Consider the following 13,832-nt stretch of genomic DNA (forward strand, 5'->3'; position numbering starts at 1 on the left):
TGCAGCCCCCCCACACCAGGACACCAAGCAGCATCTGTCCCTGTCCACATGTCAGCGTCTGTCAGTGTCCCACATACATGTCATCACCTGTCAGTGTCCCACAAACATGTCATCACCTGTCAGTGTCCCACAAACATGTCATCACCTGTCAGTGTCCCACACACATGTCATCACCTGTCAGTGTCCCACACACATGTCATCACCTGTCAGTGTCCCACAAACATGTCATCACCTGTCAGTGTCCCACAAACATGTCATCGCCTGTCAGTGTCCCACATACATGTCATCACCTGTCAGTGTCCCACAAACATGTCATCACCTGTCAGTGTCCCACATACATGTCATCACCTGTCAGTGTCCCACAAACATGTCATCACCTGTCAGTGTCCCACAAACATGTCATCACCTGTCAGTGTCCCACACACATGTCATCACCTGTCAGTGTCCCACAAACATGTCATCCCCTGTCAGTGTCCCACAAACATGTCATCACCTGTCAGTGTCCCACAAACATGTCATCGCCTGTCAGTGTCCCACATACATGTCATCACCTGTCAGTGTCCCACAAACATGTCATCGCCTGTCAGTGTCCCACATACATGTCATCACCTGTCAGTGTCCCACAAACATGTCATCACCTGTCAGTGTCCCACATACATGTCATCACCTGTCAGTGTCCCACAAACATGTCATCACCTGTCAGTGTCCCACAAACATGTCATCCCCTGTCACAGTGTACAGGATACAAAACAAATAATAAAAAACAATGTAAAGTGCCCCCATCCCCCCCTCGCTGAAGTACAAAGGTGAACGCAGGCATTGGTGTCATACACATACATGACCAGTGATCACACCACACATGTGAGGTATCGCGGTGAATGTCGGAGGAGAGCAATAATTCTATCACCTGACCTCCTCTGTGACTCTAAACTGGTAACCTGGAACGGCTTATAAAGTGTCTCCTATAAAGATTTGTAAATCACGTAGTTTGGCGCCATTCCATAATCGTGACAATTATAAAGCGTGACGGGTTTTATCTATTACTTGGTGCAACACCAGATTTTCTATTTTACCAAAAATGTGGGTATTATATAGTGTTTGTGCATCAAAATTCTCTAACCGCTTCCCCCCCCCCCGACCACTGCACATAATCGGCCAGGTGGGATCATCGCTGTTCTGATTGGACGTTCCTGAACAGTAGTAAAGTACAGGCACAGTGTTGTGGGGTCTGTGCTTTGTGCAGGCATGGAGTCACAGAGGGGAGGAGGGGGAGTTATGAGAGGAGGGGACTGGCATGGAGGGTAAAGCAGGGGGTGTAGGAATGGTGCTGAAAGGTGAAGAGGAGCCTGCAGGTGCAATGCTGACAGTGAAGGGCTGGGGGTCAGTTGGAGAGAAGGGGGGTGCAGGCATAATGGTGTTAGGGGGGCAGATGTGCTGTCTGCAAGGGAGGGGGGGGTGCAGACATAATGATGTTAGGGGGGCAGGTGTGCTGTCTGCGGGGGGGTTGGGGGTGCAGGCATAATGATGTTAGGGGGGCAGGTGTGCTGTCTGCGGGGGGGGGGGTGCAGGCATAATGGTGTTAGGGGAGCAGGTGTGCTGTCTGCGGGGGGGGGGGGGTGCAGGCACAATAAGGGCTATACGCATTGGGTTTGGGTAAAGGGGGGCTGAACGGGTGCAGTAGTGATAGAGGGGTGAGATGTAGGAGTGTAGGGGGGGGTGGGGAGAAGAAGATGCAGTGCTTAGAGGCAGCGTAAGAGGAAGGAGTGCAGGCATGGGGTGCAGGCATGGGGTGCAGGCATGGGGTGCAGGCATGGGGTGCAGGCATGGGGGGCAGGCATGGGGTGCAGGCATGGAGGGCAGGCATGGGGTGCAGGTATGGAGCACAGGCCCAGTGGGAGGTGATAGAAGGTGGGCTGCAGAAATGGTGAGTGTGGTGCTTAGAAAGGGGTGGTGCGGGTGCAGTGGGTGCGGAGAGAAGGGTGCTGAGAGCAGATGCAGGAACAGTCGGTGGAGAGTACGAGGACTACAGGAGCGTGTGCCCCGAGTGAGGAGTGCAGGGGTGGTGTTTGTGCAGCGGGTGCTAAGACAAGGGGGGGTGTAGGGATGGAGAGTGACAACAGACGGGGGGCTCATTCACATGAATGGACTGTCATCCACATCACAATGATCACATAAAGTGGGCGTGGACTGTTACTGACAACATGAATTCCGGCATCATCTCCCCAATGCACACGTTCCTGAGGAGTGGCTGTGAATGGCAGTGAGTGCTGCAGCGACCACCAGCTGGGAACCGAAGACATTGAAAGTGGGAAGTATATGACCAGCACACCATGGATCTCCAGAACCGGTCCGAAGCTTTATTCAGTGATCACATGACCATTACAGAAGCAGCGCTTCGGATCCTCGCAGGACCCATCATCAGGCATGTGAAGCCCATGTTAGAACTCTGCTGTTTGTAAATGTTAACCCTTTTCCTGCCACCATTGTATATCAAACATTGGGGGGGGGGGGGTTACATTAGTGGTGAGCCAAAATGAGAATTCTGGTGCCAAAACTTCAGGATGCACTTGGCCGAAAACTGAAACCAAAATGTCTGTATGTGGGGGTGGGGGGGGCTCATATTATTTTTTATTTCTTTTTTATACTTTTAATGATCTTTAACTTATGATTTAATCGCTATCACATAGAGACCAATAGTCCCCCACATGATAGCATGTAAGTGGCAGGTCTTCTTTGTGGGGGGGGGGGCAGTATGTACAAGGAGGGGGTAGGCAGTAGCAGTGATTACAGACAGGCGCCCTCACTTGCTGCCACTAACTGTCATTGCTGGTTTATAAATGCACCTGCTGACTTTTTTTTTTTCTCCACTTTATAGGTCGGAGGAGGAGCTGTCATTCACCCCGCCACTAAAATAAACAAAGGGGCGGGGTCATTAAGTGATGTCACTGGGTGACCCCACCCCTTTGTTTACTTTAGCAGCTGACCGCTCCTTCTCGGAGATTTAAAGTGAAAAAGAAAAAGTTGGTAATTGCTTTTAAAAACCGTCAATGATATTTATCAGCAGCCAGTGAGGGAGCCTGTGTGTGTACACTGCATCCTCACTGTATACACTGCTTACCCCCCCTCCTGCCCCCTCCCCCATGTGCAGTACACACAGCCCCCCCAACCCCTCCGGCTGTAATAATCGGCACCTGTATTGGCTCACTTTTTTCTGTAAGGCTTTTTTCAGCCGATTATGTTTTGATATTTCAGTGCATCCCTACACACAGTGGGCTGGATTTACTAAAGGCAAATAGACTGAGCACTCTGCAAGTGCAATTGTTTCACAGCTTAGTAAATGAGCAGAAGATCTGCTGCCTTCCATCATCCAATCATGTGCAAGCAAAATTGCTTTATTTATTTATTTATTTTCCTTGCACATGATTGGGTATTCTTGGCAAGGTAGAGCTTTACCTCATTTACTAAGCTCTGGAGCAACTGCAAAGTGCACCGTCTATTTGCCTTTAGTAAATCAACCCCAGTGTGTGTACACTTGACAAGCCGTCTGTCAGCTTTCTGATGAAGGTGATTGGATGGCTGTACAGGGTGACCCCCGAAACTTTGTCTGCTCCTCCCCCTTGTGTTCTGTCAGCTTCATTGGAAGGCAGGTGAGACATCAGGGGTCTAATAGGCCTCTGATATTCCATCCAGCATTTCCCATCCATAGGATGCACTTGTACGTCCTTCATTGGGAAGGGTGATATCTCCGTCATCTCTGCAGCTGCAGAGCCAACAATTCCCTTCTATGCAAAAGTATCCTAGCAGCTGGATTACTTTTAGAGGCGGCAGAAGGGTGTCCCCTCCCCCCTCCTGACGCCTCCTCCGCCTTTACCGCCCAAAAATTGTGATTTTTCCATGAGAGAAATGTCAGAATTGGCCGGGGTGGCAAGTGGTTAAAGTGGAAGTTCACTCTCTCTACCAACATTGACTATTTTTAATCCGACTATTTCTGCCTGAGCTAAGGGCAGATGCATTTCAGGAAGTAAATGCTGCGTGAATCATCTGCCCTTACTCAAGAGGGTCACAGTAAGAAATGCGTGGGGGGGGGGGGTTTGGGGGGGGGGTTTCAAAATGAATTCTCAGCAAAATAAAGCATGCAGACATGGATGGATGGGGGGGTTTGCTTTGAATATTAACAATGGGTTAAATAGCATTCTTGATTTGTGGTGCTTAGATGCAGCGCAGTTCCACATTACAGAGAAGCTGTCACACAGAGTTGGTCACATGGGGTAGATTTCATTTGTGTGCCAGAAACTTAAAGCGATTCTAAAGATTGATTTTTTTTTTTAAATAACAAACATTTCTATACTTCCCTACTGTGTGCAGTGGTTTTATACAGAGCAGCCTGGATCCTCCTCTTCTCGGGTCCCCTGCAGGCTCTCCTGGCCCTTCGTTTCTGTCGGGTGGCCCCACAGCAAGCATTTTGCAATGGGGGCACCCACTGCTCCTTGTGTCCATTCACATATGGAGCCTTTACAACCACTTTAACTTTAGTTACTGTGCCCCTGATAACCCATTGCACAAATAACACGTGACATACAAAACTGGAACTGCCATCATTTTATTCTCCAGGGTGTCTGCTTTCAGAAAATGTGTAAAGTTTGGGGGTTTTAACTAATCTTCAGGCCTAAAATGATGTTTTAAATGTGTGTAGAAACAAGCAGAAATGTCTCTGGCAGCGGAAAGGTTAAAGGGCCGGCTCCCCCGGCTGGTAAGGGTTAATGATGGGGCAAAGGGCCTACATGGAGTACGCGGATCTTGCGTTTTTTCTGTGTCGGCTTAGAGGACGGACCATGGTGAAGAAGTCAGCATTACCTTTGTATGTTGGTAGTTTTCATCAGAACTGGGGATTCCTTGTAAGTCGATGAGACACAATAACCTGGCAGATGATCTGACTTCCCATTAAGCCGGCATGTAGATAGAATGCGCGGTGACGTCACTGCCCCCTCCCCAAGGGGCAGTGACGTCACCGCGCATTCTATCTACGATACGGTGAGTACTGAAGGTGTGTGGACACACCCCCTCTGCTCTGTTTTAGCTGCAAGCTGTGGGATCTTATATATACAAAGCGCAATTGTATTATACTAAATGTGAGTGCAACATGGAAGCACATTAAAGCTGCTTTACCCCGGGGATGAGACACTATATCTTTTATCTCTTTGTATGAGACATACGAGGAATACAAAGGCCGAGGACTAAGGAGTGGATCAAAAGAGGGAGTTTCCCTCACAGTCCTGCAGCCACACAGGTTTATAACATCACTGCAAAGATCTTCACACCGAAGGAGAGTATATCTGTTCAGGCTGGAGATTCATTTGCACATTGGGACAGTTTTCTCACAATAGACTTTTTATTTTATTTATTTTTTAATTATCTTTCAGATTATTGCATTTTTATAGTATATTATTGATTTTTCTTGAGGTTTACAAATGGAAGATTTGCACATTGCCATAAGGATTGCACATATAGGGATCTGCTAATATGATATGATTGTATCAATTTTTCACATGCTTCAATTTATTTATTTAATTAGCCGCGGCACATCAATAATTATTATTATTTATTTATAAGCACTTTTGCACTTTTCGATTGCACCTTTTTGATGATATTAGAGTGCGGTAATTATTTAAATATTTTGTGGATGGGAACTGTAGTTTCCTTTTACTGCAGAGAGAGGAGAGGATATGATGTCATCCCGGCTGTTACTCCTCCTCCTTGGTACAGAAGATACTGTTATCTTTTGAATTACAGAGATGAGGTCATGAAAATTCAATGAGACTTTTCTCCTAAATGGTAAATCTTCCCAACATTTTATTATCTGTTTAGTGTTTTGTGTAGGGTGGTGTACTAATGGGGGATTTTTATGCCTATCCCGGAGTTCTTCTTTAAGTGCGGCCCTTTTAAAATGTCAAGGACTGCACTTGAGGCTCTTCATAATAACCATGTTGACCTCCACCGGAATAAATGGGTCCGCATGGAGTAACTACTTCAAGTGTTTGTTCACCTTCTCATTCTGTTCATTCTTTCTGGAAAGGTGAAGCAACCCTTTAAGGAGCCTGTAGCAGCAATCAGTCTGGTAGGATTGCACATTGCTCCATCCATGTGTGCTATGATCCATGGCTTTGGAATACCGATAGCTATTGGTGGAGCTCACCACCAAGCAAACCATCGTAAACGAGATGGTGAATGCATCTGGCCATACACCAGGATGTTCGTTGGAAAATGTTCTTTTTGGGTGTTGATTTGACTTTCCAAAGCGTAGTGGGTTCAAATCGATGTTTGTTTTCAAATGTAGTGATGAGAAAATTTGAAGGATCCGGATGGAAGATTGCTTTAAATAAATGACCTTCTAACAGAGAATGCGGATTTTGTTCAGGAAATTACATTTCATTCCAAAACTGAGTGTTAAAAGGAAGAGAAATTTTGAAGTCGGATGTTCGCACGGTCAACACATGTACAAAGGATTTGCAGATGAACGTTTGACAATCTACTAGTGTATAGCCAGCTTTACTGCTCTCCAGCCAACCAGGTTGGATGGGTTGACTGCCTTCTTCCTCATCTCAAACAATGGTTCTTCCCACCACGCTGGCTATGATGTGGCTGCAGGATGCCTGGACCACCATTTCCAAATATATATATAAACAATGCCTTCAGTTATGACTGCGATCTCTTCTACAGGAGGAGGGATGCCCGCCCCCCTCCCCCGCCACCAATTCCTTTCCTGGGCTCTCTCATTCCATTGGGGATCCTGGGACCGCTCCAACCGGCAGCACCGACTTCAATACACACAGAGAAAGGAGCTGATGTAGTTCCTCCCTCTCTGTGGGATCACAAAATGGAAGCAACAAGGATTTTGTCACTTTTGGTTCTGGTTCTGTGTTTACTGGGCAGTTGGCGACCAGCTACTGTGCTGACCCATATGTGTCTGATCAGCTGCATTGGAGGCCAGAGGAGAGATCTGGGGTCTGATAGAGCCAGATGTCTCCATAAAGAGGACCTGTCATAGCCCATACTGTCACAAGGGATGTTGTACATCCCCTGTCATAGCAATAAAGTTGATTTATAAAAAAAAAGGGACAGTTAAAAAAAAAAAAAAGTTTAAAATAAATTATTAAAAACACATTTTAAAGTGTCGTCCCCCCCCCCCCCCCCCGTGCTCATGTGCAAATACATACACATACGTAAGTCCCGCACACACATGTAAATGGTGATCACACCATACATGTGAGGTATCGCCACGAACGTCAGAACAAGAACAATAATTCCAGCACCAGACCTCCTGCATCACTCTAAACTAGTAACCTGTAGAGGCTTTTAAAGTGTCACCTGTGGAGATTTGTAGGTCCCGCAGTTTGTAGATGTTCCACGAGTGTACTGCACAGTCTATTCCAAATCAAAACAGAAAGAAAAATGTTTCAAATTTGTTATTACTTTACAAAAAGTGAAGAAAAAGGAATATTTGGCTGTTCAAAAAAAAACATGACCTCTTCAAGTATTTGGATGTGTTCAATCTGATCCATGATCCCTGGTATGCGATAAATAGGCCCAACACCGTAGTATGAGAAACATCCCCATATCATGATGCTTGCACCACCATGCTTCACGGTCTTCACAGTGTACTGTGGCTTGAATTCGGTGTTTGGGGGTCGTCTGACAAACTGTCTGCAGCAGATCCAAAATGAACAATCTTACTTTCATCAGTCTACAAAATGTTGCTCCATTTCTCTTTTGCCAGTCAATGTGCTCTTTGGTAAATTGTAACCTCTTCAGCACACGTCGTTTTTCCAACAGTGGGACTTTGCGGGGACTTCTTGCAGATAGCTTGGCTTCACATAGGCGTCTTCTAATTGTAACAGTCCTCACAGGGAACGTCACACCTTCTTTCATCTTCCTGGAGCTGATTGTTGGCTGAGTCCGCGCCATTTTGGCTATTATTTGATCCATTCAAATGGCAGTTTTCTGTTTACTTTCACATTTTGTTTTCCATTTTACAGCATTTGAGATCATTTTAGCTGAGCAGCCTATCAGTTTCTGCACTTCTTTATATATTTTCTCCTCTCCAATGAACTTTTTAATCAAAGTACGCTGTTTTTCTACACTTTGTCTGGAATGAGCCGTTACTCAGATTTGTAGAGATATATTATATATAGAGGTATATTCCTTTCAGCAACACTGGCTATATCCATATGAACGTCCAACCTCCAGGAGCCACAATATACCGGGCAGAAAACAAACCTTCCTCACAAATTCACTATTCAGTGTCTCTCCAAAGAAAAGCCAAAGGGATCTGCAATAATGTTCTGCCATAAAAAATGTTCTTTATTAAACCCGACCGGTACTTACATAATAGGAAGAAACAAGAGCGACAATCATACAAAACGCACTCATATCTACATCTCATTGGTTGTTTGTATTCCCACAGATGGGGGGCCCAGTTTTTATTTCTGGGGCCTGTTTGTTGCCACCTTAGGCAGACTGTAATGGTTATTATATGGGATTTATTTTGTTATTATATACAGTACATGTTGTTCCTTAAAGCAGTTAGGGTGGATCCTGTCATCTCTAGGTGCATGGAGTACACTCACAGTCCTAGAAAGCTGGACTCTAAATACAGATATGAGAAATGTTTTTCCTGTCAGAAGATTTTTATATCTGTTCATCCATTGCTGGGATTTACACAGCTCTGCCAGACAGCATAGCCAAGCAGACAAGACTACTTACAGTTAGGAAATACAGTGATGTCCTCTGTCCACCCCCAACCGTCTGATTGGATGGTGAAACAGCAGCAGCAGACTGATTAGGTCATCTCTTTGCTCTCTTCTCCTATCAGTATGTTCTATGTTGGTACATGTGCATGCAGCACACCTGATTGGCTCTCGGTTCTGCCCCTTCTTCTTCCAGTGCTGCTGCATAGTAAGAGGCTGATACCAAATCAATTTCAGGCACTTCCACTAGTGGCATTAAAAAACACACATTTCCAGATGTATTAACCCCTTCCTGTCGGATGTATGTATATATGTGGCAGCACAGAGATTGGCCGTATTCTGTGCCTCCACGTATACACATACCTGTTTTGTGTTGGCAGCATGCCCCCAGCACTCTGACAGCACCGTCACTGACAATTGGAAGCTGGTAGGATGGGCTTCCAATTATCTAATCATCCAATCACAGTGATCACATGGTGCGGAAGCTGAGCAAGCAGGTAACGATGCTCCGGTGTTGCGATCTCTTAAAAGGCTGGGAAGAAGGGGTTAATGAATACAGAGTTGCATTCGTTTGTGTCTGTTATATCTGTCTGGAGATTAGTCCAAAGATGTACAGTTTTTATTCAACTGTGTGTGGCAAAATATCCAAAAATCCAGAGCTATGAACAGGGGATTCTAAGAAGATCCTGGGATTTCCCGCTGTAAACGCATGTGTTCTGTATTGCAGACATCTAGAACTGCATTCACCTGATGCCAAGCATACTGCGGTGCTGCGAGCAAAAGATCCTGCGGCGGCCCAGACCTGGTTCAACGCAATTCACGGGGCGGTGACGGAACTACTTCCCAAGGTGATGGCCGAAGTCCAAACTCAGCTGGGAAAAAACAGAATCTCTGGAAGTCATGAAATTCGGCACATGGGCTGGCTAGCAGAAAAGGTCAGTTTGTTGTGTCTTTGGCTTTATATTGTTTATCTCACGAGCTAAATGACCACAAAAATGTCTCATCTGAAGTCCCTTTAACCCTTTTCCGCCTACTCCGGTGTCCTTGTACAAAGTTCTGAGTGCCTGGGGGGCGGGAAGATTTTCGATCATGTGACTACTGTGTTTGGCTGTCATAGTGGTCACATGATCAGGAGTCGTTCCACCGGCTATGGATTATTAGTGAGGGCAGAGAGCTGTCTGTGACAGCCCAGTGTCTGTGCTGGGAGCTTGCAGTGAGCTTGTTCTCAGCACAGAAACATTGGCTGCCCAACAACGCACATGTGTGGGTGTTAAAGCCTGCCCTTGTGGCTGCAAATATGTGTTATTTGGGTGACAACAGGTTAAAGTGGAACTTAACCCCCCCAGGTTTAATTTTACTCTAAACCCCCTCCTCCCTTGTGTGCTGGGGTGAACTTAAATAACATACCCAGCCATCAACTGCAGCATTGCCCTGCAGTAATCTGCTGACAGCGGAACCCACAGGGCCTTGTGCCGCCATCATTGGAGCCAGCTTTCTCTTCCAGGTCCTAGCAAGCAGCTCCCGATGACACTCCACTGCGCATGCACAGCGTATTGTACATAGCCCCAAAGCCACCTGAGATACATGATGTTGGTATCCTAGGGGGCTTCAGGTGGGGTTGGGAGGATGTCATTCTTACCTAAGCGAGGAAGGCAGAAGCATGGAGTGTGTTCTCCTAAAGAAATAAAGAAGTACAGGAGTTGGACAAAAATATGGAAACACTACATGATTTGCAGGTGTGAAAGTGACAACATGGTTTGCGTTGAAAGCGGAAGTGACGTAACATTCTTTTCCTTCCGCTGTGTGATGAGACACCTAGCTAACAGGTGGAAAGCCTCACTTCCGTCATTTACTGCGTGCGCAGCTAGTAATACGGAGTCATGTCAGAGCTTACTGCGCTTCAAAGAGGGCAAATTGTTGGTGCCATTTAGCTTGTGCCTCTGTGACTGAAGTTGCCAATTTATTTGCCGTGTCACGAGGTACAATATCAAAGGTTATGGCGGCATATACAGTTTCTGGGAAAACGATGTCTGGGCAGCCATATCTTGGTATTCTGCAGGTCCCATTGTCTCCTTGAAAGATAGAGTCACTGCCAGTGACTATGTACAAATTGTGGCCGACTATGTGCACCCCATGGTGCAGACATTGTTTCCCGAAGACCGCGCCATTTACCAAGCTGACAATGCTCCGAATTCACACAGCTGGCGTTGTCAAATCACGGTGTGGCGAGGATGCAGACAAAGTCTCACACCTTCCCTGGGCGCCACAGTCGCCGGACCTCCATATCATAGAGCCATTATGGTCAACGAGATTTGGGCTCGTTTTCCTCCTCCGGCATCTCTGCGAGAACTGGAACGATTTGTGTATGAAGAGTAGTATCAGATTCCATTATCCACCACCCAAGACTTATATTTGTCAATTCCCAGGAGAATTCAGACCGTCTTGGATGCTAAAGGCAGTCCAACACTATAGGAGCTAATGATTTTGTTCTTTTACCTAGTGTTTCCATAATTTTGTCCAACCCCTGTAACTGGGACTGAAGGTTCGTGTTAAAATCTTAGTAGTTTGACGTCATCGTGTTCTTGCTCTATCTGTTTAATGTGCTGATTGTCTGCTTGTTATTTGGGTCCACTTTAAACTATGATCAGTTACTTAGGCGGAGACCTTTCTCTGCCACCTACTGGAATTTGTCATTTGTGTGCAATGTATGCGATTAAAGAGGGGACTCCGTATGCAGCTTTCATTGAATGTTGCCACTTAACAGCAAGCACTGAACACATCAAATATGCCACAGTCTCCTGGGAAGTGTAATTAGTCGGTTTGTTTGAATTTGGGGTTTTACTGTTACACTTAGGAATCGGGGGAGGCTGAGGATAGGGCCACTGTAGCTGACAAGCCCCCTTTGCCAGTCACACTCCGTGAACAGGGGATTGTGGCAGCTATGCTGTGTCTGAGGTCAATGTTAGTGACGCCCACTAATTGGGCATTCGTCGGGGAGGAGCAGAGAAGCTGGAGATTAAGGAACCAAAAAGAGATTTACTTCACATTTCAATACTGTTTCATTGGAGAAGTGAATACAGGCATTTAGACATGCAAGGATGGATCTGTATTTATGTTTTTAATTCCTTCAGGAGTTAATTTTTTAAGGCCCAACACTGGAAACACTTTTTAGTCAGTTATTGTGTACCGAGAATACTATCTCTACAGTCACTGACCTTACATTTTCCAAAATACAATATTTTCCCTAAAGCGGGCCTTTAACGTCTTAAGGGGCCATGCACGGTGCTTACAAGAAGGTGTCCGTTCCGATATTGGGAGCACGTGTAAAGGTAAAGGTACTCTGGGCTCTGATTTGGGTCACGCCGTGTACAACGTTCTCTGGGAAGGTACAGTAGGAAGTGTAGATGGTGAGACGACTTGTTCAGCTGAGCCAATGCAGATTTAATGAGCATCACACTTGTTAGAGACAGATGCTTCCTGTTAATATGGAAGATGGACAGTCTAGGTCAGGGGTGGGAAAACTTTTTGACTTGAGGGCCGCAATGGGTTCATATATTGGACCCGGGGGCCGGACCAAGAGTAGATGAATGATGTGTATGTGTCATCCATAGTAAGTATAGTAATATTCCCCCATAGTAAGCATAGTAATTAATCCCCCATATAGTAATTTATCCCCCATAGTTATTCATCCCCCATAGTAATTCATCCCCCATATAGTAATTTATCCCCCATAGTAATTCATCCCCCCTATAGTAATTCATCCCCCATATAGTAATTAATCCCCCATATAGTAATTCATCCCCCATAGTAATTCATCCCCCATATAGTAATTCATCCCCCATAGTAATTCATCCCCCATAGTAATTTGTCCCCCATATAGTAATTCGTCCCCCATAGTAATTCATCCCCCATATAGTAATTCAACCCCCACAGTAATTCATCCCCCATATAGTAATTCATCCCCATATAGTAATTCCTCCCCCATATAGTAATTCATCCCCCATATAGTAATTCATCCCCCCTATAGTAATTCATCCCCCATATAGTAATTCATCCCCCATAGTAATTCATCCCCCATATAGTAATTCGTCCCCCATAGTAATTCGTCCCCCATATAGTAATTCGTCCCCCATATAGTAATTCATCCCCCATAGTAATTCATCCCCCATATAGTAATTCGTCCCCCATAGTTTTTCATCCCCCATATAGTAATTCAACCCCCATAGTAATTCATCCCCCATAGTAATTCCTCCCCCATAGTAATTCATCCCCCATATAGTAATTCATCCCCCATATAGTAATTAATCCCCCATATAGTAATTAATCCCCCATATAGTAATTCATCCCCCATAGTAATTCATCCCCCATATAGTAATTCATCCCCCCTATAGTAATTCATCCCCCCATATTAAGTCCCCCCTGTGTCAATTCACTTACCTTTGCTCCGCGCGTTCCTCTCGCCGTGTTCCCGCTTCGTTCCGGTGTAGCATGAAAATCTGTCTCCTATGAGGATCTGTCCCCCTCGACGTATCTGCGCATGTGCCAGTTTCAGGCATTAGCAGCCGATCGGCGATCTCCGGCACATGCGCAGATACGTCGAGGGGGACAGATCCTCACAGGAGACAGATTTTCATGCTGCACCGGTCTTCAGGGCGGACTGTGAGAGGAGCCTAGCGGGAGCCTAGCTCCGCGGGCCGGATTAAAAGGTCCGCCGGGCAGTATACGGCCCGCGGGCCGTAGTTTGCCCATTGCTGGTCTAGGAGTTGATAGACATCATTTATGTATTTACTTTGTACAGTTATTATTTGCTTTTTCTGAACACGTAATTTCCAAAGGTTTTGCCCATTTATAACAGTCCCTGAGCGATTTCTCTGCTCCTTTTTTGTTATGTTTCCACAGAAGTTGAAGCGAATCTAAACCCGAGAACAAAATCTTTTCCAGTTTACCAATCTTTAGATTTGGTGGCTGCCATTGTTTTATTTTTATTAGGATTATCTAGTTTTTATGTTAAGCTGGTAATCATGTTCACTTCCTGTCCTAGGGTGACAACACTCAATGTACTATATCTATTGTAATGTTTGGGGGTTG

General features: G+C 45.7%; 1 long non-coding RNA gene across 2 annotated transcripts in view; it reads left to right on the forward strand.

Moving 5' to 3' along the window:
* The window catches only part of LOC149450389 (uncharacterized), a 489,998-nt gene that overhangs the window by 417,672 nt on the left and 58,494 nt on the right, over positions 1–13,832 (forward strand). Inside the window, exon 1 of one of the 2 annotated variants that reach the window (XR_016315264.1) lies at positions 9,618–9,679. The exons of the other annotated variant lie outside the window; for it this stretch is intronic. This is a non-coding gene — a long non-coding RNA (uncharacterized LOC149450389). Of the gene's footprint in view, positions 1–9,617; positions 9,680–13,832 lie in introns of those variants that run through there. 2 annotated transcript variants of the gene reach the window in all.

This window comes from Staurois parvus, unplaced genomic scaffold (genome assembly GCF_062004578.1).
Source record: "Staurois parvus isolate SC_StPar_1 unplaced genomic scaffold, SC_StPar_1.0 ptg000575l, whole genome shotgun sequence".
NCBI classification, from domain to species: Eukaryota; Metazoa; Chordata; class Amphibia; order Anura; family Ranidae; genus Staurois; species Staurois parvus.